The following is a 23,952-nucleotide window of genomic DNA, read 5'->3' on the forward strand; positions in this document are numbered from 1 at the left end:
TGTACTATTCGTTTCCTATTTGAAAAAGCTACCTGTTACATTTTCTCCTACCTTTGCTTTCTCATTTTCTTTTAGATTAATAAAAAATGTTATTATTCCATTCCCAGTCCCTTTATTAGTTTGTTAGTTATGTGTTTTTATTTTATTTTAATCTTCATGGCAGAGACTACAAAATATGTGGTAGGATTCTCCAGAGAAATAGAAACAATAGGATGTGTGTGTGTATGCATGCATGTGCATGAAGAGAGAGAGAGATTTATTTTAATGAATTGGCTTATGTAATTGTGGAGGTCTAAAGTCTGTGTGCTGGGCCAGTAGGCTGTGTGCTGGACCAGTAGGGAAGAGTCACAGCCTAAGTCCAAGTCAACTGATTGGATGAAGCCCACCTCATTGGAAGGGTGATCTGCTTTACTTAAAGTCCACTAAATTAAGTGTTATTCTCATACAAGAAAATCTATACAGAAACATCTAGAACAATGTTTGACCAAATGTCTGGGTACTGTGGTCCATCCAAATTGATTCATAAGATTAATTATCACATTGCGTCTCTTTAACTTGTTACCTTTTTCTCTGTAAAAATGGAACCTTGACAAAAATAGAGACATAGACATATGGAAGTCAATAGAAAACCAAGATAAGAAACCAGTTAGTTATTGTCATCTGATGTTTGATGGGCACTTAGGTTGATTCCCTATCTCTTCAATTGTGAATTGTGCTGTGATAAACATACAAGTGCAGGTATCTTTTGGATATAATGACATCTTTTCCTTTGGTTAGACACCCAGTAGTGGGATTGCTGGGTCTAATGATGTGTGTTCTCTTAGTTCTTTGAGGAATCTCCATAATATTTCCCATAAAGGTTGTACTAATTTATATTCCCACCAACATGGTATGTAAGCCTTCCCTTTTCACGACATCCATGACAACATCTATAGTTTAGTAATGGCCATTAGGGGTCAGTGTATCAGTGTGCTTTTTAGTTTGCATTTCCCTGATGATTAGTAATTATGAAAATTTTTTTCATATGTTAGCTATTTCTACATATTCTTTTGAAAAATGTCTGTTCATGTCTTTTGCCCACTTCTCAATGAAGTTATTTGTTCTTTTCAAGCTCAGTTGTTTTAGTTCTTTGTAGATTCTATATATTAGTCCTTTGTCAGATACATAGTGAATATTTTCTCCCATTCTATAGATTGTCTATTTACTCTGTTAATTATTTCTTTTGCTGTGCAGACAGTTTTAGTTTAATTAAGTACCACTTATTTTTATTTTCATTGTTTTTTCTTCTGAGGTCTTAGTCATAAATTCTTTGCCTAGACCAATGTTTATAAGAGATTTTCCTAAGTTTTCTTTTAGATTTATTAAGACATCAGGTCTTAAATTTAAGTCTTTAATCCATCTTGAGTTAATTTTTGTGTATGGTTAGAGATAGGATTTCAGTTTCATTCTTCTGCATGTGGCTCTCCAGTTTTCTCAGAATCATTTATTTTAATAGAGTTTGCTTTCCCCCATGTGTGTTTTTGTCTGCTTTGTCAAAGATCAATTGGGTGTAGGTGTATAATTTTATCTATAGGCTCTCTATTCTGTTCTCTTGATATAGGTGCCTACTTTTATACCAGTACCGTACTATTTTGGCTACTGTATACTTGCAGTATAATTCAACATTAAATAATATGTTGCCTCCAGATCTGTTCTTTGTGCTTAGGATTGCTTTGGCAATTTGGACTCTTTTTTGATTCCATGTGAAATTTAGGATTTTTTTTTAATTCTATGAAAACTAATGTTGGTATTTTGATGCAAATTATACTAAATCTTTAAATTTTAGATTTTATAACAATATTATGTTCATTTTTTAACCTAGGACTTTACAGAATTTACTTAACAATTCTAGGAGTCTTTATTGTTTTCTAGATATAACATCTTATCTTCAACAAACAGGGATAATTCAACCTCCTCTTTTCTGATTTGTATGCCTTTTATATCCATCTCTTGTGTGATTGCTCAGGCTAAGATTTCCAGTACTATGTTGAATAGAAGTGGGGATGGTGGGCACACAGATCTAGTTCCAGTTCTCAGAGGGAATGCTTTCAACTTTACCCCATTCAGAATTATGTTGGCTACAGGTTTGTCACATATGATTTTTATTATTTTGAGATATGTTTCTCCCATGCCCAATTTGTTGAGGGTTTTTATCATGAAGGGTGCCTGATTTTATGAATACTTTTCCTGCAACTATCAAGATGATTATATGGTTTCATTTTTAAATGTTTGCGTGATGAATCACATTCACTGATTTGTATATGTTGAACCATCCTTGCATCCCTGCAATAAAATCCACTTAATTGTGATAAATTATTTTTTATTAATTTTTATTTATTTCAAAAAAATATGGAATGCTTCACGAATTTGCATGTCATCCTTGTGCAGGGGCCATGCTAATCTTCTCTGTATCTTTCCAATTTTAGTATATGTGCTGCCAAAGCTAGTACTGATAAATTATTTTTTGGATGTGCTGTTGGGTTCAGTTTACTAGTATTTTGTTAAGGATTTTTGCATCTGTGTTCATGAGAGCTGTTGATCTGTAGTGTCTTTTTGTGTGTGTGCCCTTTCCAGGCTTTGGTATCGGGATGATACCACCTCTGTAGAATGAATTAGAGAAATTTTTCTCCTTCTCAGTATTAAGGAACATTTTTAGTAGGATAAATACCAGTACTTCTTTACAGGTCTTGTAGTATTTGTCCTTGAATCCTTCTGGTGCAGGCCTTTGCTTATTGCCAAGAGATTTTTTTATTACTGATTCAGAGCTGATATTCATTATTGGTCTGTTTAGGATTTCTGTTTCTTATCGCTTCTTGGCCTTTCGGCTAAGATCAAGTGTAGGATTTCTACTTCTTAATTCAAGTTTGGGAGGCATGTGTTTCCAAAAATCTATCCATTTCATCTAAGTCATATAGTTTTTGTGCAAACAGGTATTCACAATAGTCTCAGATAATCTTATCTATTTCTGTGATATCAGTAGTAATGTGTCCTTTTTCATTTCTGATTGAGCTTATTTGAATGTTTTCTTTTAGTTAATCTAGTTAATGATGTATCAATTTCTTTTTTATCCTTTTTTTTTTTTTTTTTTTTTTTGCAGTTTTTGGCCAGGGCTGGATTTGAACCCAGCACCTCTGGCATATGGGGTGGGCGCCCTACCCCTTTGAGCCACAGGTACCACCCTCTTTTTTATCCTTTCTAAAAACCAATCTTTCATTTCATAGATTTTTATATTGTTTTTTCATTTCGATTCCATTTAGTTCTTCTCTGATATTTATTATTTCTTATATTCTGCTATTTTTTTGTGTTTGGTTTATTCTTGTGCTGATTAGCAGAGGTGTGGAATTAGGTTGTTAATTTGTGATCTTTCTGTCTTTTTGTTGTAGGCATTTAGCACTTATGAACTTTCCTCTTAGCACTGCTTTTGCTATATCCCAGAGGTTTGCTTAGCTTATGTTAGTGTTACCATTAATTTTGAAAAAAAAAATGTGGCGGGCGCCTGTAGTCCCAGCTACTTGGGAGGCTGAGGCAAGAGAATCGCTTAAGCCCAGGAGTTGGAGGTTGCTGTGAGCTGTGTGAGGCCACGGCACTCTAGCGAGGGCGATAAAGTGAGACTCTGTCTCTACAAAAAAAAAAAAAAAAAAGAATTTTGAAAAAAAAAAAATTTATTTCTATCTTAATTTCATCATTGACCCAAAGATCATTCAGCAGCAGGTTGTTTAATTTCATTGTACTTACATAATTTTGAGAGTTCCTCTTAGAATTGATTTCCAATTTTATTCCATTATGGCTGAGAAAAGATATGGCATGATTTCAATTTTGTTATATTTTCAGAGACTTGTTTTGTGGCCTAATATATAGGCTATCCAGGAATATGTTCATGTGGTAATGAGAGAATGACTATTCTAAAAATTGGGGGTAGAATGATCTGTAAATGTCTTTTAGGTCTGTTTCTCCTAGAGTACTATTTAAGTCCAATGTTTATTGATTTTCTGCCTCAATAATCTGTCTATTTTTGTCAGTGGAGTGTTGAAGTCTCCTACTATTATTATGTTGCTGTTTATTCCATTTCCTTTTTCTTTTTCTTTTTTTTCTTTTTTTTTTTTGAGAGAGAGCCTCAAGCTATCACCCTGGGTAGAGTGCTATGGCATCACAGCTCACAGCAAACTCCAACTCCTGGGCTTAAGCTATTCTCATGCCTCAGATGCCCGAGTAGCTGGGACTACAGGAACCCACCATAAATCCAGCTATTTTTGGTAGTAGTTGTCATTTTTTTATTATTATTAAATCATAGCTGTGTACATTGATATGATCATGGGGCATCATTCACTAGCTTCACAGACCGTTTACCATTTTTCACATATAACCTTTTTTTAATCTGTATCTTTTAAGTGAAGTATTTAAAGCATTTAATTCAATGTTAATACTGATAAGTAAGATACTATTCTACTCATCATGTTTATTTTACCTAGTTGCTTTGTATTCTCCTTGTGCTCCTATAAGAGCTGTGAGTTTTTACTTTTGAGTATTTCTACACTGGTGAGTATTGGCTGTTCTTTTTGGTATTGAAAACCATTTTGAGCATTTCTTGTAGGGTAGTCCAATGGTGACAAATTTCCTTAATGTTTGCTTATCTTAGTAAGATTTTATTTTTCCCTCATTTATGAAATTTAGTTTTTCATCATATGAAATTCTTGGCTGAAAGGTATTCTATTTCAGAATACTAAAGATTAGACCCAAATCACTTCTTGCCTGTAAGGTTTCTTCTAAGATATCTGCTGATGGGTTTTCCCTTGTAAGTTATTTGATGTTTTTCTCTCACACCTTTTAGGACTTTCTCTATTATTTTGACTTTGGCCAGAAGAATGACAACATCCTGTGGTGATGTCCTGCTTGCAATGAATCTCCCAGGAGCTTAATGACCTTCAAGTATCTTGGTGTCTAAATCGCTGGAGAGTTAAAGGACAAAAATTCAGCAAGTAACCTGATGGATTTGAGCTGCACTAAGAGAGAAGATTGAAGAACATACATCAACCCCGCTGAGGCGAGCTGCAACCACAAGGATACAAACAAAAGCTGAGACTTCAATCCAGAGTATCTGTTTCACTAGGGTGGAAAGAAACCAGCTTAAAACAAGACAGAACCACTTAGCCCCACCATACCAGACAGGGCCCCAGTTTCTCAGGCCACAACACTGTACAGGCCCTCAACAAAGCCCCAGGGGAAAAAATCAAAGGGAGTAAAACAACCAGAGGGCAGAATAAGCAGAAAAACTCTGGTAACATGAATGACCAGAATAGATCAACCCCCACAAGGAAAGATATGGAACATGTAATTGAAGATCCCATTCATAAACAACTGGCTGAGATTTCAGAAATCGAATTCAGAATTTGGATTGCAGACAAGATTAACAAAGTGGAATTAGGAATTCAAGGAGGAATTCAAAAGTTGTCTTAAGAATTTAACGAATTTAAAGACAAAACCACCAAAGACTTAGACACACTGAAGCAAGAATTGGCAGCCCTCAAAGATATGAAAAATACAGTAGAATCCCTCAGCAACAGAATGGAGCAAGCAGAAGAAAGGATTTCTGACATTGATGATAAAGCCTTTGAACGCTCCCAAACTCTAAAAGAGGAAGAGAAATGGAGACCAAAAACAAATCACTCTTTCCGAGAGCTCTGGGATAATTCGAAGAAGGCGAATATCCGAATAATTGGAGTTCCAGAAACAGATGAAGTGGCCTCGCTGGGCACCGAGACCCTTCTGCATGAAATTATGAAAGAGAATTTTCCAACATGCCTACAGATTCTGAAATTCAGATAGCGGACAGCTTCAAAACCCCAGCACGACTCAACCCCAATAAGACATCCCCCAGGCATATCATAATTAACTTCACTAAAGTTAATATGAAGGAGAAAATCCTCAAAGCTGCCAGGAGAAGGAAAACCATTACCTTCAAAGGGAAGAATATTAGAATGACTGCAGATCTCTCTGCTGAAACTATTCAAGCCAGAAGAAGGTGGTCACCAACTTTTAATCTCCTAAAGCAAAATAACTTTCAACCCCAGATCTTGTATCCAGCTAAACAGAGTTTCACTTATGATGGGGAAATTAAATTTGTTTTTCTTTTTTTTTTTGTAGAGACAGAGTCTCACTTTACGGCCCTCAGTAGAGTGCCATGGCTTCACACAGCTCACAGCAACCTCCAACTCCTGGGCTTAAGCGATTCTCTTGCCTCAGCCTCCCGAGTAGCTGGGACTACAGGTGCCCGCCACAACGCCCGGCTATTTTTTGGTTGCAGTTTGGCCGGGGCCGGATTTGAACCCGCCACCCTCGGTATATGGGGCCGGCGCCTTACCGACTGAGCCACAGGCACCGCCCGAAATTAAATATTTTAATGACATTCATATGTTGAAGAAATTTGCCATAACCAAACCAGCTCTTCAGGATATTCTCAGACCTATCCTCCATAATGACCAACCCAATCCTATACCACAAAAGTAAATTCACTCAGAAACTTCGGATCAAACTCCAATTTCCACCCTGGCAAAAGGATTAAAAAAGCCCACTGGACTTTTGAAAAACTCGATACCCAAAACTTCACCAGACTTATCAATATTCTCCATTAATGTGAACTGCTTAAACTGTCCTGTAAAGAGGCATAGGTTAGCTGACTGGATACAAAAACTCAGGCCAGATATATGTTGCATACAAGAGTCACATCTTAACTTAAAAGACAAATACAGACTCAGGGTGAGAGGATGGTCATCCACATTTCAGGCAAATGGTAATCAGAAAAAAGCAGGTGTTGCAATTTTATTTGCAAATACAATAGGCTTTAAACCAACAAAAGTAAGGAAGGACAAGAATGCTCACTTCATATTTGTTAAGGGTAATACTCAATATGATGAGATCTTAATTATTAATCTCTATGCACCCAACCAGAATGCACCTCAATTTATAAGATAAACTCTAACAGACATGAGCAACTTGATGTCCTCCAGCTCCATACTAGTCAGAGATTTCAATACTCCTTTGGCAGTGTTGGATCGATCCTCCAGCAAGAAGCTGAGCAAAGAAATCTTAGATTTAAACCTAACCATCCAACATTTGGATTTAGCAGACATCTACAGAACATTTCATCCCAACAAAACTGAATACACATACTTCTCATCAGCCCATGGAACTTACTCCAAAATCGATCACATCTTAGGTCACAAGTCTAACCTCAGTAAATTTAAAGGAATAGAAATTATTCCATGCATCTTCTCGGACCACCATGGTATAAAATTGAGCTGAGTAAGAACAGGAATCTGCACACTCATAAAAAAATGTGGAAGTTAAATAACCTTATGCTGAATGATAGCTGGGTCAGAGATGAGATTAATAAAGAAACCGCCAATTTTTTGGAACAAAACAACAATGAAGACGATCTATCAGAACCTCTGGGACATCGCAAAGGCAATCCTAAGAGAGAAATTTATAGCACTGCAAGCCTCCCTCAAGAGGACGGAAAGAGAGGAAGTTAACAACTTAATGGGACATCTCAAGCAACTGGAAAAGGAAGAACATTCCAACCCCAAACCCAGTAGAAGAAAAGAAATAACCAAAATTAGAGCAGAATTAAATGAAATAGAAAACGAAAGAATAATACAACAGATCAATAAAACGAAAAGCTGGTTTTTCGAACAAGTCAATAAAATAGATAAACCTTTGGCCAAAAAAAGGCCAAACCTTTTTCTCCCTAATAAGGAAAAAAAGAGTAAAATCTCTAATCTCATCAATCAGAAACAACAAAGACGAAATAACAACAGACTCCTCAGAAATCAAAAAATTATTAATGAATATTACAAGAAACTTTATTCTCAGATATATGAAAATCTGAAGGAAATTGACTGATAATTGGAAGCACGACACCTTCCAAGACTTAGCCAGAATCAAGTGGAAATGTTGAACAGGCCCATATCAAGTTCGGAAATAGCATCAATCATACAAAACCTCCCTAAAAAGAAAAGCCCAGGACCAGATGGTTTCATGTCAGAATTCTACCAAACCTTTAAAGAGGAATTAATACCTGTATTACTCAACCTGTTCCAAAAGGTAGAAAAAGAAGGAAGACTACCCAACATGTTCTATGAAGCAAACATCACCCTGATCCCCAAACCAGGAAAAGACCCAACAAGAAAAGAAAATTATAGACTGATATCACTAATGAATATAGATGCAAAAATATTCAACAAGATCCTAACAAACAGAATCCAGCAACACATCAAACAAATTATACATCATGACCAAGTCGGTTTTATCCCAGGATCTCAAGGCTGGTTCAATATACATAAATCTATAAACGTAATCCAGCACATATATAAATTAAAAAACAAAGGCCATATGATTCTCTCAATCGATGCAGAAAAAGCTTTTGATAATATCCAGCATCCTTTCATGATCAGAACACTTAAGAAAATCGGTATAGAAGGGACATTTCTTAAACTGATAGAGACCATCTACAGCAAACCCACACCCATATCATATTGAGTGGAGTTAAATTGGAATCATTTCCACTCAGATCAGGAACCAGACAAGGCTGCCCATTGTCTCCATTGCTTTTTAACATTGCAATGGAAGTTTTAGCCACCGCAATTAGGGAAGAAAAGCCGATCAAGGGTATCCAGATAGGGTCAGAAGATGATATGATAGTATATCTGGAAAACACTAGGGACTCTACTACAAAACTCTTAGAAGTGATCAAGGAATACAGCAGCATCTCAGGTTACAAAATCAACATTCATAAATCGGTAGCCTTTATGTATACCAACAATAGTCAAGTTGAAAAAGCAGTTAAGGACTCTATCCCATTCACAGTAGTGCCAAAGAAGATGAAATATTTGGGAATTTATCTAACAAAGGACGTGAAAGATCTCTATAAAGAGAACTATGAAACTCTAAGAAAAGAAATAGCTGAAAATATTAACAAATGGAAAAACATACCATGCTCATGGTTGGGAAGAATCAACATTGTTAAAATGTGCATACTACCCAAAGCAATATATAATTTCAACGCAATCCCTATTAAAGCTCCACTGTCATACTTTAAAGATCTTGAAAAAACAATGCTTCACTTTATATGGAACCAGGAAAAAACCTCCAATAGCCAAGACATTACTCAGAAATAAAAACAAAGCAGGAGGAATTACGCTACCAGACTTCAGACTATACTACAAATCGATCGTGATCTAGACAGCATGGTATTGGCACTAAAACAGAGAAGTAGATGTCTGGAACAGAATAGAGAACCAAGAGATGAATCCAGCTACTTACCATTATTTAATCTTTGACAAGCCAATTAAAAACATTCAGTGGGGTAAAGATTCCCTATTTAACAAATGGTGCTGGGTGAACTGGCTCGCAACCTGTAGAAGACTGAAACTGGACCCACACCTTTCACCATTAACTAAGATAGACTCTCACTGGATCAAAGATTTAAACTTAAGACATGAAACTATAAAAATACTAGAGGAGAGTGCACGGAAAACCCTTGAAGAAATCGGGCTGGGCGAGTATTTTATGAGGAGGAACTCACCCCACCCCCCCCGGGCAATTGAAGCAGCTTCAAAAATACACTACTGGGACTTGATCAAACTAAAAAGCTTCTGCACAGCCAAGAACACAGTAAGTAAAGCAAGCAAACAGCCCTCAGAATGGGAGAAGATATTTGCAGGTTATGTCTCCGACAAAGGTTTAATAACCAGAATCCACAGAGAACTCAAACGCATTAGCAAGAAAAGAACAAGGGATCCCATCGCAGGCTGGGCAAGGGACTTGAAGAGAAACTTCTCTGAAGAAGACAGGCGCGCAGTCTTCAGACATATGAAAAAATGCTCATCATCTTTAATCATCAGAGAAATGCAAATCAAAACTACTTTGAGATACCATCTAACTCCAGTGAGACTAGCCTATATCACAAAATCCCAAGACCAGAGATGTTGGCGTGGATGTGGAGAAAAGGGAACACTTTTGCACTGCTGGTGGGAATGCAAATTAATACATTCCTTTTGGAAAGAGATATGGAGAACACTTAGAGATCTAAAAATAGATCTGCCATTCAATCCTGTAATCCCTCTACTGGGCATATACCCAGAAGACCAAAAATCACATCATAACAAAGATATTTGTACCAGAATGTTTATTGCAGCCCAATTCATAATTGCTAAGTCATGGAAGAAGCCCAAGTGCCCATCGATCCACGAATGGATTAATAAATTGTGGTATATGTACACCATGGAATATTATGCAGCCTTAAAGAAAGATGGAGACTTGACCTCTTTCATGTTTACATGGATGGAGCTGGAACATATTCTTCTTAGTAAAGTATCTCAAGAATGGGAGAAAAAGTACCCAATGTACTCAGCCTACTATGAGACTAATTTAGGGTTTTCACATGAAAGCTATAACCCAGTTACAACCTAAGAATAGGGGGAAGGGGGAAAGGGAGGGGAGGGAGGGGGAAGGTGGATAAAGGGAAGGGGATTGGTGGGATTACACCAGCGGTGCATCTTACAAGGGTATATGTGAAACTTGGTAAATGGTCTGTGAAGCTAGTGAATGATGCCCCATGATCATATCAATGTATACAGCTATGATTTAATAAAAAAAAAAGAAAAAGAAAAAGAAAGAAAGAAAAAAGAAATCTCTGGCAAAACCATGAAACTTTTCCTCCATATTTCCTCAGATTGGTTTCCATGCTTTTTCCTTCATCTTCCTCAGAAATACTTATGATTTGGTATTTTACATAGTTCCATATTTCTCAGGGACTTATTCATTTCTCTTTAATTTTTTGCTTTATTTTTGACTGACTGGTTAATTCAAAAGCCTTATCTGCAAGCTCTGAAATCATTTCTTCTGCTTGGTCTAGTCCAGCAGTTCTCAACCTGTGGGTTGCAAACCCTTTGGGAGTCGAACGACCCTTTCACATGGGTTGCCTAAGACCATCTTGCATATCAGATATTTACATTACAATTCATAACAGTAGCAAAATTACAGTTATGAAGTAGCAACAAAAATTATTTTATTTTTAAAAATAAAATGAGGAACTGTATTATAAGGTCATGGCATTAGGAAGATTGAGATCCACTGGTCTAGTCCATTCATAATAATTTCCACTGTGTTGTGAAATTCCATAAATGACTTCTTCATTCCTAGAAGTTCTGTTATTTTAAAAAAATATCTACCTCTTTAGTGAATTTTTCATTTATGTCCTGCATTTTTTTTATTTCTATTAGTTTTCAAATTTCTCTCAATGATCCCATTGAACTTACTGAAGAACTATATTTTGAATTCCATATCTCACATTGTAAAAGTTTCTTTTTCATTGGAGTCCAAGTGGGATCCTTTGGGGGTGCCTAAAAAGCTTTTCATGTTGTCAGAGTTCTTGTGCTGGTTCCTTCTCATCTTGAAACTCTTCCCTCAACTCAAAACAGATAGCTTTGCAGTTCATATGTTCTCTGCTAGGAACTGTGCTGTTCAGCTGCCTCTCAGCTCATGCAGATACGTGTGTACTGTGGTGTTGCTAGCAATTTGGGTCAGTTGGAGAGAGTGTTCTTCTCAGAGAGTGTTCAGGTGCCAGAGATAGTAAGCTATGTTAGATAATCTCCAGTTCCCAGGCCTCTAGATTGCATGCTTGAGTCCTGGAGTACCAGACCAAGACAAAGCTGACAAACTAGCTCTCAAGCCTCCCTGGTTCAGGTGCTGGCTATGATAGTGGAAGGTGGGGTAATGTGTGCCAGTAGAATGGTCAGACATTCTAGAGAAGGGCAGATGCACTGTTAGCTTGCAACAGGAAGGGCAGGCCCCTCTTCACAAGATTAGCTGAGGCAGGCAGCTGTGTGATGCACAAGCCAATCACACATCCCTCTCTCTGCAGTGATAGTAGTCTCGGTCCTTCAGGATCACAAAAGCATCCAGATTCCCAGCTCCCACCCTGCTCCATGTGCAGCAGAAGTGGTGGAGGCAGTTCAACCCCTGTGTGCAGGGTTATTAGAATAGCTATGTGCTATGGCTGAAATGTTCTATCCAGTGATTTGTGGTTGTACCAAGGACTTGCCTTCAAGGAAGGTAGGTGCCAACCAAAAGAGATAGGCAACTCAGTGAGAAAAGTGACATCCCCTTTCTCCCTCAGGAGAGGTGGTAACTTTTGTCCTTGTGGCACCTGAAAACACTAGCTGCAGCTCTTTAAATGAAAGGGAATTAGCCATAAGCTCTTGGGAAGCCAAGGTGTGATAGGCGCTCTTTCAGAGTGCTAAATGCCCTGGGCTTAATCATTCCCTGTAAAACCCTCATCAGTCCTAAATGGAAACAGCCGGCCTAGGTGTGCTAGGTGCTTCTATTTTGTTTTAATGTCACATACATATATAACTGAGATTCAAGGAGGAACTATTACTATAGACAGCTTTGATACTCATGCATGAACGCAATAACATGTGCTCAGTGACTTTGAAAAAAGTAAGTCACTGATCATGATGTGCACCATAATTTATGTAATTATTTGTAGTCTAATAATGTGCATCTATTATTTGTGGACCAAATTGCTGGTAGCAAGAGTTTGTTCTTTTATGCAAGCACTCACAGTTAATGTACCATGATGACTACATTTAAACCATATTATTGGGAGACTGGTGTTATTTAACTAAATTGTGTTAATGGAAATTTATGCATATTGGAAACATGAAAAGGGAGGTGTTGCTATAAATTATAATCAGACTGATTCTATCTATATACCTAAATAAATGAAGGAAGATGAAAACTCAGAAATGGGTACAATGCTATATTGGCTTTCACCTTATCTAGTGTTGCTTTGTTATTTCAAAGAACCCTCTCAAGCTGTATCCTTGGGACCAAAAAAGCAAAAGCTGAGACCCAGAAGATTTTCAAATAACATTTGACCAATAGAAACCTAGGCCCACATGATTTATATGTAAATTTACCCTCATAAACACTTATAAGTGGCATCAAAGATCACTTTTGGAGACTCCCTGTGACTGAGTACTTACCCCTCCATAATAGCTGTCCTGCACATTATAAAAGGCAGCTAATCTGAGAGATGAAGGAGTTTACTTTTGTGTATTCTTATTCCATGGAAACAGATTTGGGATGTTCCAGTGCCCTCTTCCCATAATGCCAATGTGAACAACTAGGTCAGTCAAGTTCCCTTAAATTCTGCAGACCCAATCAATTAGTCTTTCTTTTCACTGCATTCTCCAGGGTACCAATAAAGGCACCTTGGGCCAAGAGAACCCACTGTCTAATAAAACACTTTCCATTCATTATTGAATGGATAGACCATGATTCCTGATTATCACTGGCATCCTATGAAAACATATTTTTCCCTTCATGTGTCATATTTTTTTTAAGGGACTACTTTTGGAAAATGCAATTGGTACCATTTTAGGACTAACATTTTGAACTGGAAAAATCACCTTTACTATAATTATGAACATTAACAGGAAAGTATTTCCAAATGCAAAAGTTTGCTTTTGAGTCAACAGTTTTCATAAGTGCACATATACCACATTCCAATAAATTAATAAGACAACCTCACCCACTTCATCACCCCATCACTACATCTATCTATCCCTGATTTCAGGGATACCTGTGTTTCATTCTTTCTTTCTCCCAAACTCAGTGGTAAGCTCACAGGACTGATATCACTATAACCTAAGCTGAGGGATCCCTCATACAGAACAATGAAGTATGAAACAAGCATTAGGCTCTGCCAGATACTGATAGGGAAAAAATGCACAAGTAGAATCCAATAACTGTGAAGGTATTTTTCCACCTAATCATGAGAAAAATCTAATAAAGACCTTGATCCTGATTTTCAACCTAGATTAGCAAATTTATTTGATCTTAAGAGAAATAAATGAGGCCAGAGCAGTGGCTCACACCTGTAATCCCAGCATTCTGGAGGCAGAGTCGGGTAGATTGCTTGAGCTCACTAGTTCACAGCCTGAGTCAGAGTGAGACTCCATCTCTAAAAAAAATAGCTAGGAACTGTGATGCCATGGCACTCTACCCAGGGCAACAGCTTGAGGCTCTGTCTCAAAAAAAAAAAAAAAAAAATAGCTAGGCATGGTGGCAGCTATAGTACCAGCTACTAGGGAGGCTAAGGCAAGAGAATTGCTTGAGCCCAAAAGTGTGAGATTGCTGTGAGCTATGACACCATGGCACTCTACCAGAGGCAAGAAAGAGACTCTGTCTCAAAAAGAAAAAAATAAAGAGAAAGAGGTTGGACAAAGGACAAGGTGGACTGTGGCACAACTGGATGGACCCAGATAAAATCCTCCAGGTCTGGTCATCCCCAAGAAGTATGTGTGAGACTGACTGAAATGGAATCCATCTGATTCCAGCACCTGCCCAATCTGTCCCTGTTGCCTCCCACCTAAAGGCAAGAAGCTGAAAGCCCTGGGGTTATTTCATCTGCTCTCTAGTAGACTTTCTGTCTGTATCAGTAAGACTGGCATTGTAAGACTGAACATAAGCAAGATGGTGGAATAGTAAATCTCAGGATCCATTGCCCCCATGGAAAGTTCAACAAGCAACTATCCACAGACTAGACAACTTTTTCTAAAAACCCAATACTTGGAAATAAGACTAAGATATTCATGTGGTCCACAAAAGTTAATGAAAACCAAAGTAGAAGAGTAAAAATGGTATCACTTTGACTATCCCAAACCTCCCCATCCCCCAAGTCAGCACAATGTCAGGTAGAGAGGATTCCCTGGGTCCATGGTTTATACAGGGATAAAAGAGAACTGAAGGCAGTCATTCAGCTTCCTTACCATTCCAAGATGCTTTCCAGGAAGCCCACTATGGTCTTGCCTCACAGGAAACACTAGAGGTAACAGCATGACCATGGTCATGTAGAAGTGAAGAAAAGAGGCAGAGATCAAAGTTACCAGTGTGTGGATGTTGGTGGTACCTCTGGGTTCCTTCCAGCTATGATACCCAATGCCAGTCAAATTCATAGCTCACTTGCAAAGCTAACCTAGTTATCTTCAGAAGCACAGCGGGAACTTTGACCTAGCTTGAGTCTTTAAATGGCTAGTCTCCATCCCTAGCCTCTGAGCCCACTTCAACAACAATCTCCTGTCCAGGCAAGGAGATGCCCACCTCTTCTCTATTTCAAAGTATAGGGGATAGTGCTTCTTGACCCTGTAAGTCAAGCAATAGTTCATCTCAGTCAAAAAGCTCATCCAATAATCCCACCCAGGCAGGGAGACTCCCCATCTCTGTGCATTTTAAAGAAGCCTAGAGTCTAGACTTGCTTGCCCAAATAGCTGCTCTACTCAGCCAAAAGTCAATCCCACAGCTCCACCCTGACAGGAAAACAATCTAAAATTGTGCTTTTCTAAAGGCCACAACCTCTGGTCCCTCTTTTCTCAAGCAGAAACTGTACCTAAGTTTGGAGTCCTGCTTCCAGCCCTGCCCAACTGCAGATCACAAATAGTGTAATAACATAGCCAGAGAATACATTCTGTGACTGGCCTGACCAGAAACCATCACAGTACCCAGCCAACAGTTCCACCTGACAACAGAACCTAGCCAATGGTCTTTCCAAAACAGTGAAGCTCACCCAGCAGGCCCACCCAATGTCACAGCAAACACAGCAGCCCCGCCAACTAGATAAGCCACAGTACACTCTGACTTCCTTCCTTCACTGCTGAATTATGCTAAACATTTCAAGAAGAACTAATACCAATTCTCAAACTCTTCTAAAAACTCAAAGAGGAAGGAATATTTCCAAACTCTTTTTATGAGGCCAGCATTCACCTAGTACCAAAGACTTTACAAAAAAAAAGAAAATTACCAGGTGAACATAAATGAAAATTTTTTCAACAAAATATTGTCAGAACAATCAACAACACATTAAAAGGATTATCTACCATGATCAAGTGGGATTTACCCCTGAAATACAGAGATGGCTCATTGCAAACCAATCAAAGAATGAAGGACAAATATTGTATTATCATCCTTAGATACAGAAAAGTATTCGACAAAATTCAACATTTTTTATTATAAAAACTCTCACCAAATTAGGTATAGAAGGAATGTAACTCAAAACAATAAAGACCATAGATGGCAAGCCCACAGCAAATATTATACTCAATGGTGAAAAAAAAAAGTTGAAAGCTTTTCCTCTAAGATGTGGAATAAGACAAGGATACCCACTCTCACCCCTTGTATTCAATATTATGTTAGAAGTCCTTGCCAGAGCAATGAGGCAAGAGAAAGAAATAAAAGGCATCCATATAGAAAAGGAAGAGGTGAAATTATCACAGTTTGCCAAGAGCAGCAGGTTTTTGCTCCCTCAGTTCTTCTCCCTTCATTATTCCCTTTCCAGCAATCAACTGTTTAGTCTACAAAGTACTTTATACCTTGATCACAAAATTACTGGGTGTGAAACTACTTTAAAATTAGGTGCGGCTCAGGGCCTGTAACATAGTGGTTACAGCACCAGCCACATACACTGAGGGTGGCAGGTTTGAACCCAGCCCAGGCCAGCTAAACAACTGCAACAAAAAAATAGCCAGGCATTGTGGCAGGCACCTGTAGTCTCAGCTACTTGGGAGGCTGAGGCAAGAGAATCACTTAAGCCCAAGAGTTGGAGGTTGCTGTGAGCAGTGACACTACAGCACTCTACCAAGGGTGACATAGTAAGACTCTGTCTCAAAAAATAAATAAATAAAATAAAATTAGGTGAGTCCAAAGTCCAGGATACAACTCATATGAAATTTCCCTTTTCCAGGTAACCCTCCTTTCCAAAGCCAAAAGCATTTTAATGTGTTCTCTCAGTCACTTGAAAATTCAGGTCTTGTCTGCCTGAGCCCCAGTGAGCCTTTTTGAAGCTGCTAAAATTCAAGCTCAGTGATTGTACTTCTTTCCACTCCAAAAATTAGCAATTATCCTTTAGCTTTAGTTGCCACCAATATGCTACTTCTCTAAAAAACATCTCTGGTGTCAGTGCTCCTTCTTCCTAGCCTGCCACAAAATTTTTCCTTTTTTTCCCCCTCTTATTTTTTTTTATTAACTCCTAACTGTGTACATTAATGCATTTATGGGGTACAATGTACTGATTTTATACACAAGTTGGAATGTTTACATCAAAATGGTTAACCTTCACCTCACTTAATTATTGTGTTAAGACATTTATACTCTACTCTTACTAGATTTGACATGTACCCTTGCAATATGCACCATAGGTGCATAGGTCCCACAGATTACCCTCCCTCCACTTAGCCTCCTCCCTCCTTCTTTCTGGACTATAGTTGTGTTTTACCATTCATTTGAATGTGTGGGTAATTATATGTTGATTTTATAATAGTATTGAATACACTGGATACTTTTTCTTCAAATCTTGAGATACTTTACTAAGAAGAATATGATCCAGCTAAATCCATGTAAACATAAAAGGAGTAAAGTCTCCATCTTATTTTTTTTTCTTTTTTTTTTATTGTTGGGGATTCATTGAGGGTACAATAAGCCAGGTTACACTGATTGCAATTGTTAGGTAAAGTCCCTTTTGCAATCTTGCCCCCATAAAGTGTGACACACACCAAGGCCCCACCCCCCTCCTCCATCCCTCTTTCTGCTTTCCCCCCCTCATAACCTTAATTGTCATTAATTGTCCTCATATAAAAATTGAGTACATAGGATTCATGCTTCTCCATTCTTGTGATGCTTTACTAAGAATAATGTTTTCCACGTCCATCCAGGTTAATACGAAGGATGTAAAGTCTCCATTTTTTTTAATGGCTGAACAGTATTCCATGATATACCTATACCACAGCTTGTTAATCCATTCCTGGGTTGGTGGGCATTTAGGCTCTTTCCACATTTTGGCGATTGTAAATTGAGCTGCAATAAACAATCTAGTACAAGTGTCCTTATGATAAAAGGATTTCTTTCCTTCTGGGTAGATGCCCAGTAATGGGATTGCAGGATCAAATGGGAGGTCTAGCTTGAGTGCTTTGAGGTTTCTCCATACTTCCTTCCAGAAAGGTTGTACTAGTTTGCAGTGCCACCAGCAGTGTAAAAGTGTTCCCTTCTCTCCACATCCACACCAGCATCTGCAGTTTTGAGATTTTGTGATGTGGGCCATTCTCACTAGGGTCAGATGAAATCTCAGGGTTGTTTTGATTTGCATTTCTCTAATATATAGTGGTGATGAACATTTTTTCATGTGTTTGTTAGCCATTCGTCTGTCATCTTTAGAGAAAGTTCTATTCATGTCTCTTGCCCATTGATATATGGGATTGTTGGCTTTTTTCATGTGGACTAATTTGAGTTCTCTATAGATCCTAGTTATCAAGCTTTTGTCTGATTGAAAATATGCAAACATCCTTTCCCATTGTGTAGGTTGTCTCTTTGCTTTGGCTATTGTCTCCTTAGCTGTACAGAAGCTTTTCAGTTTAATGAAGTCCCATTTGTTTATTTTTGTTGTTGTTGCAATTGCCATGGCAGTCTTCTTCATTAGGTCTTTCCCCAGGCCAATATCTTCCGTGTTTTTATATGCTTTCTTTGAGGATTTTTATTGTTTCATGCCTTAAATTTAAGACCTTTATCCATCTTGAATCAATTTTTGTGAGTGGGGAAAGGTGTAGGTCCAGTTTCAGTCTTTTACATGTGGACATCCAGTTCTCCCAACACCATTTATTGAATAGGGAGTCTTTCCCCAAAGGTATATTCTTGTTTGGTTTATCGAAAATTAAGTGGTTGTAAGATGTTAGTTTCATTTCTTGGTTTTCAATTCGATTCCAAGTGTCTATGTGTCTGTTTTTGTGCCAGTACCATGCTGTCTTGAGCACTATGGCTTTGTAGTACAGACTAAAATCTGGTATGCTGATGCCCCCAGCTTTATTTTTATTACTAAGACCTGCCTTAGCTATACAGGTTTTTTTCTGGTTCCATATAAAACGCAGAATCATTTTTTCCAAATCTTGAAAGTACAATGTTGGTATTTTGATAGGAATGGCATTGAATAGGTAGATTGCTTTGGGAAATATAGACATTTTAACAATATTGATTCTTCCCGTCCATGAGCATGGTATGTTCTTCCATTTGTTAATATCCTCTGCTATTTCCTTTCTGAGGATTTCATAGTTTTCTTTATAGAGGTCCTTCACCTCCTTCATTAGGTATATTCCTAGCTATTTCATTTTCTTTGAAACTATGGCGAAGGCAGTTGTGTCCTTAATTAGCTTCTCATCTTGACTGTTATTGGTGTATACAAAGGCTACTGACTTGTGGGCATTGATTTTATATCCTGAAACATTGCTGTATTTTTTGATGACTTCTAGGAGTCTTGTGGTTGAGTCTTTGGGGTTCTCTAAGTATAAGATCATGTCATCAGCAAAGAGGGAGAGTTTGCCCTCCTCTGCTCCCATTTGGATTCACTTTATTTCCTTGTCTTGCCTAATTGTATTGGCTAAAACTTCCAGCACTATGTTGAATTGTAAGGGTGACTGAGGACAACCTTGTCTGTTTCTAAGAGGAAAAGCTTAAAGTTCTTAAAAGGAAAAGCTTTCAGTTTTACTCCATTCAGTAAAATATTAGCTGTGGGTTTCTCATAGATAGCTTCAATCAGTTTTAGAAATGTGCCACCTATGCCTATACTCTTCTGTGTTCTAATTAGAAAAGGATGCTGGATTTTATCAAATGCTTTTTCTGCATCTATTGAGAGGATAACGTGATCTTTATTTTTGCCTCTGTTAATATAGTGGATAATGTTTATGGACTTGTGTATGTTAAACCAGCCTTGCATCCCTGGGATGAATCCTACTTGATCATGATGAATGACTTTTTTGGTGATAATCTGTAATCTATTGGCTAGGATTTTGTTGAGAATTTTTGCATCTATATTCATGAGTGAGATTGGTCTGAAATTCTCCTTTTTGTTTGGGTGTTTTCCTGGTTTTGGTATCAGGTTGATGTTTGCTTCATAGAATGTGTTGAGGAAGATTCCTTCTTCCTCAATTTTTTGCAATAATTTCTGCAGTACAGGAATAAGCTCTTCCTTCAAGGTTTGATAGAATTCTGGAGTGAAGCCATCTGGACCAGGGCATTTTTTGGTTGGAAGATTTTTTATTGTTTCTTTGATGTCAGTGCTTGAAATTAGTCTGTTAAGGAGCTCTATTTCTTCCTGGCTGAATCTAGGGAGAGGGTGTGATTCCAAATATTGATCCATTTCTTTCACATTGTCAAATTTCTGGGCATAGAGTTTCTGGTAGTATTCAGAGATGATCTCTTGTATCTCTGTGGGATCAGTTGTTATTTCCCCTTTATCATTTCTGATTGAGGTTACTAGAGATTTTACTTTTCTGTTCCTCATTAGTCTGGCCAATGCTTTATTTATTTTATTTATTTTTTCAAAAAACCAACTCCTTGTTTCATTAATTTTCTGAATAATTCTTTTGTTTTCAATTTCATTGATCTGTGATTTGTTTTTGGATATTTCTTTTCTTCTACTGAGTTTAGGCTTAGATTGTTCCTCTTTTTCCAATTCCATAAGATCTCTTGTGAGATTGTTGATGTGCTCTCTTTCTGTTTTTCGAATTATAGGCATCTAAAGCGATGAATTTTCCTCTCAAAACTGCTTTTGCAGTATCCCACAGGTTTTGGTAGATTGTGTCTTCATTGTTGTTATGCTCCAGGAAGTTAATGATTTCCTGTTTTATTTCTTCCTGCACCCATCTGTTATTCAACAGAAGATTGTTTAATTTCCATGCCTTTGGGTGGGGTCGAGCATTTTTGTTAGAGTTGAGTTCCACCTTTAGTGCCTTATGGTCTGAGAAGATACAAGGTAAAATTTGAATTCTTTTGATTCTGTTGATATTTGTTTTGTGTCCCAGGATATGATCAATTTTGGAGAATGTTCCATGGGGTGATGAGAAGAATGTATATTCTTTATCGTTGGGGTGGAGTGTTCTATATGCGTCTATCAAGCACAGATGTTCTAGGGTCTCATTTAAATCTCTTATATCTTTGTTTAATTTCTGTTTAGAGGATCTGTCCAGCTCTGTAAGAGGAGTGTTAAAGTCCCCTGTTATTATGGTCTTATCAGATATCATACTGCTCAGACTGAGTAAGGTCTGTTTCAAGAATCTGGGAGCATTTAAATTGGGTGCATAAATATTTAGAATTGAAATGTCCTCTTGTTGTATTTTTCCCTTGACCAATATAAAGTGACCATCTGTGTCTTTTTTGACTTTAGTTGCTTTAAATCCACATGTATCTGAAAATAAGATTGCAACTCGTCTTTTCTTCTGAATGCCATTTGCCTGAAAAATTGTCTTCCAACCCTTGACTCGGAGCTTTAATTTGTGTTTTGAAGGCAGGTGTGTTTGTTGCAGACAGCAAATGGATGGCTTGTGTTTTTTAATCCAGTCGGCCAATCTATGTCTCTTCAGGGGGGAATTCAAACCATTAACATTTATGGAGATAATTGATAAGTGTGGTAGTATTATTCGTCTTATTTGGTGAGAGTCCATTGCTTAGTTTTATCTTTTGCATCAGTGTGGAGGTTAGGTTCTGTCGTTTGATTTCTGAGTTCTTACTTTGCTGCTGATCCATTGTGGTGGTCAGTGTGCAGAACAGGTTGAAGTATTTCCTGTAGAGCTGGTCTTGTTGTGGCGAATTTCCTCAATGTTTGTATATCCGTAAATGATTTGATTTCTCCGTCAATTTTGAAGCTTAGCTTAGCAGGGTACAGAATTCTGGGCTGAAAATTGTTCTGTTTAAGTAGATTAAAGGTAGATGACCATTGTCTTCTTGCTTGGAAAGTTTCATTAGAGAAGTCTGCGGTCACTCTGATGGATTTGCCCCTGTAGGTCAACTGGCGCTTACTTCTGGCAGCTTGCAGAATCTTTTCTTTTGTCTTGACTTTGGACAGGTTCATCACAATGTGTCTTGGAGAAGCTCGGTTAGAGTTGGGCCGACCTGGGGTCCGATAGCCCTCTGAAAGCAGTGTGTCAGAATCTTTGGTGATATTTGGGAAATTTTCTTTTATAATATTATCTAGTATGGCTTCCATTCCTCTGGGGCATTCTTCTTCCCCTTCTGGAATTCCTATAACTCGTATGTTGGAATGCTTCATAAAGTCCCATAATTCTGACAGTGAACGTTCTGCTTTCTCTCTCTTCTTTTCTGCCTCTTTTACTATCTGAGTTATCTCAAGAACTTTGTCTTCTAGCTCTGAAATTCTTTCTTCTGCATGGTCTAACCTGTTGCTGATACTTTCCATTGCATCTTTAAATTCCCTGATTGACTGTTTCAGTTCATTCAGCTCTGCTATGTCCTTTTTATATTCTTCATATGGTTCATCTCTCATTTGATTCTGTTTTTGGATTTCCTTTTGGTTATTTTCCACTTTATTAGCAGTTTCCTTCATTGTTTCCATCATTTCTTTCATTGTTTTCAACATGTGTATTCTAAATTCCCTTTCTGTCATTCCTGACATTTCTTTATAGGTGGAATCATCTGCAGTAGCTACCTCATGGTCCCTTGGCGGGGTTGTTCTGGACTGGTTCTTCATGTTGCCTGGAGTTTTCTGATTCTTCCTCATGGGTGATTTCTTTTATCTGTTTCCTTGCCCTAATTTTCCTTTCACTTTCTCTTGCTCTTTAAGGTCTCATGCCCGTGGACTAAGGGTTACAGGACCAGAAGGGTGAGAAGGTTGAAGAGCAAAAAAGGGATGAAAGAAAGGAGGACCAAGTGATAAGAAAAATAGAGAAAGGAGAGGGGGTGGGTAAAGGAATATTGACAAAAAGAACAGAGGCATAGAAAGAGGGAGACAGAGCAATATAGATGTACAGTAGGGTACTTTGACACAACCTTAAAAAAAACCCACCTTCTGGGAATGCCCAGTTGGGTGGTTCCCTTGGGGTCAGCAACTCTTTGCTAACCTGATGAGACACAGTACCCTACCTCCACCAAGTAGAGAGGAAAGACAAAAATGCTATAAATCAAACCAAAACAAGCAAACAGAAAACTTTACGGGATAAAATTGGGTGAAAAAACAAATAATAGCGGTAGAAACACTAACAAAAATGAAGTTCTAGTTATTGAAAAAGGCAGCAATGGGAAATTATAATTGAACTAGAAAAATTGAGAAAGAAAAAGGATCTGTATGGAAAAGCTTGAACTTAAAAAACAAAACAACATCAACAACATCAAAATAAGCAAAAAAAACAACCAAACCAAAAAAAAAAAAAAAAAGAAAACACAACCAAAAACAAAGCAGTATGTATATGTTATTGAATATTGTCCGGGCAACACGTGGTCTTCTGGGGTATGAGATGTTAATCACAGTTCTGATACGACTGGAGGCTGCCGATTTCTCAAACCTCAGCAGGTAGACACCCTAAATCTCTCTTCAGTCCACTTAAAAGGCACTTTGAACTTGTAAACTTGCTGAGCAGAAGCTTTCCCAGGAAAGTGCTTGTCGCTGGAATCACTGCTGAAGTGGCTATCCACTTACCCAGTGTGCCAAAACTGGTCTCACTCTGCCCCTGAGGGTTAGGTCTGCAAGGCGGCTCAGACCCCACCCTTCGGCTACTTGGTCACTGGGTTACCAGCTCCCACCCAATTCTAGCTCTGCGACCCTGAGCTTGCTGGGGCAGATCGCTCACAATGGCTCCCTGTGACCCACAGCCAAACACTATTAGCTCCATCTGGCTCAGCGGCTCAGACTGGGGCCCTAGATAACGGCCAACGTTTTCCGCACTCCCGCTCAGGCTCTCCCCAAGGCAGTTCAACTCAGTGCCAAGTCCAAAGACACCAAATTGTTCACAGGTAAGGCCTTTCTGGTTTGCAGTCTCACTGCTACTGAACTTACAGTTGCGGCAGGTTTAGATGGATTGA

The 23,952-nt window shown here is 38.2% G+C and overlaps 1 non-coding gene and 1 pseudogene across 1 annotated transcript; one reads left to right on the forward strand and one right to left on the reverse strand.

Moving 5' to 3' along the window:
* Positions 1-2,382: 2,382 nt before the first annotated feature.
* On the reverse strand, positions 2,383-2,489 carry LOC128585076 (U6 spliceosomal RNA). Its single transcript, XR_008379825.1, has one exon. It is a non-coding gene; the product is annotated as a U6 spliceosomal RNA (small nuclear RNA).
* Positions 2,490-2,844: 355 nt separating this feature from the next.
* On the forward strand, positions 2,845-3,055 carry LOC128585011 (uncharacterized; annotated as a pseudogene).
* The last annotated feature ends 20,897 nt before the right edge of the window (positions 3,056-23,952 follow it).

This window comes from Nycticebus coucang, chromosome 4 (genome assembly GCF_027406575.1).
Source record: "Nycticebus coucang isolate mNycCou1 chromosome 4, mNycCou1.pri, whole genome shotgun sequence".
NCBI lineage: Eukaryota > Metazoa > Chordata > Mammalia > Primates > Lorisidae > Nycticebus > Nycticebus coucang.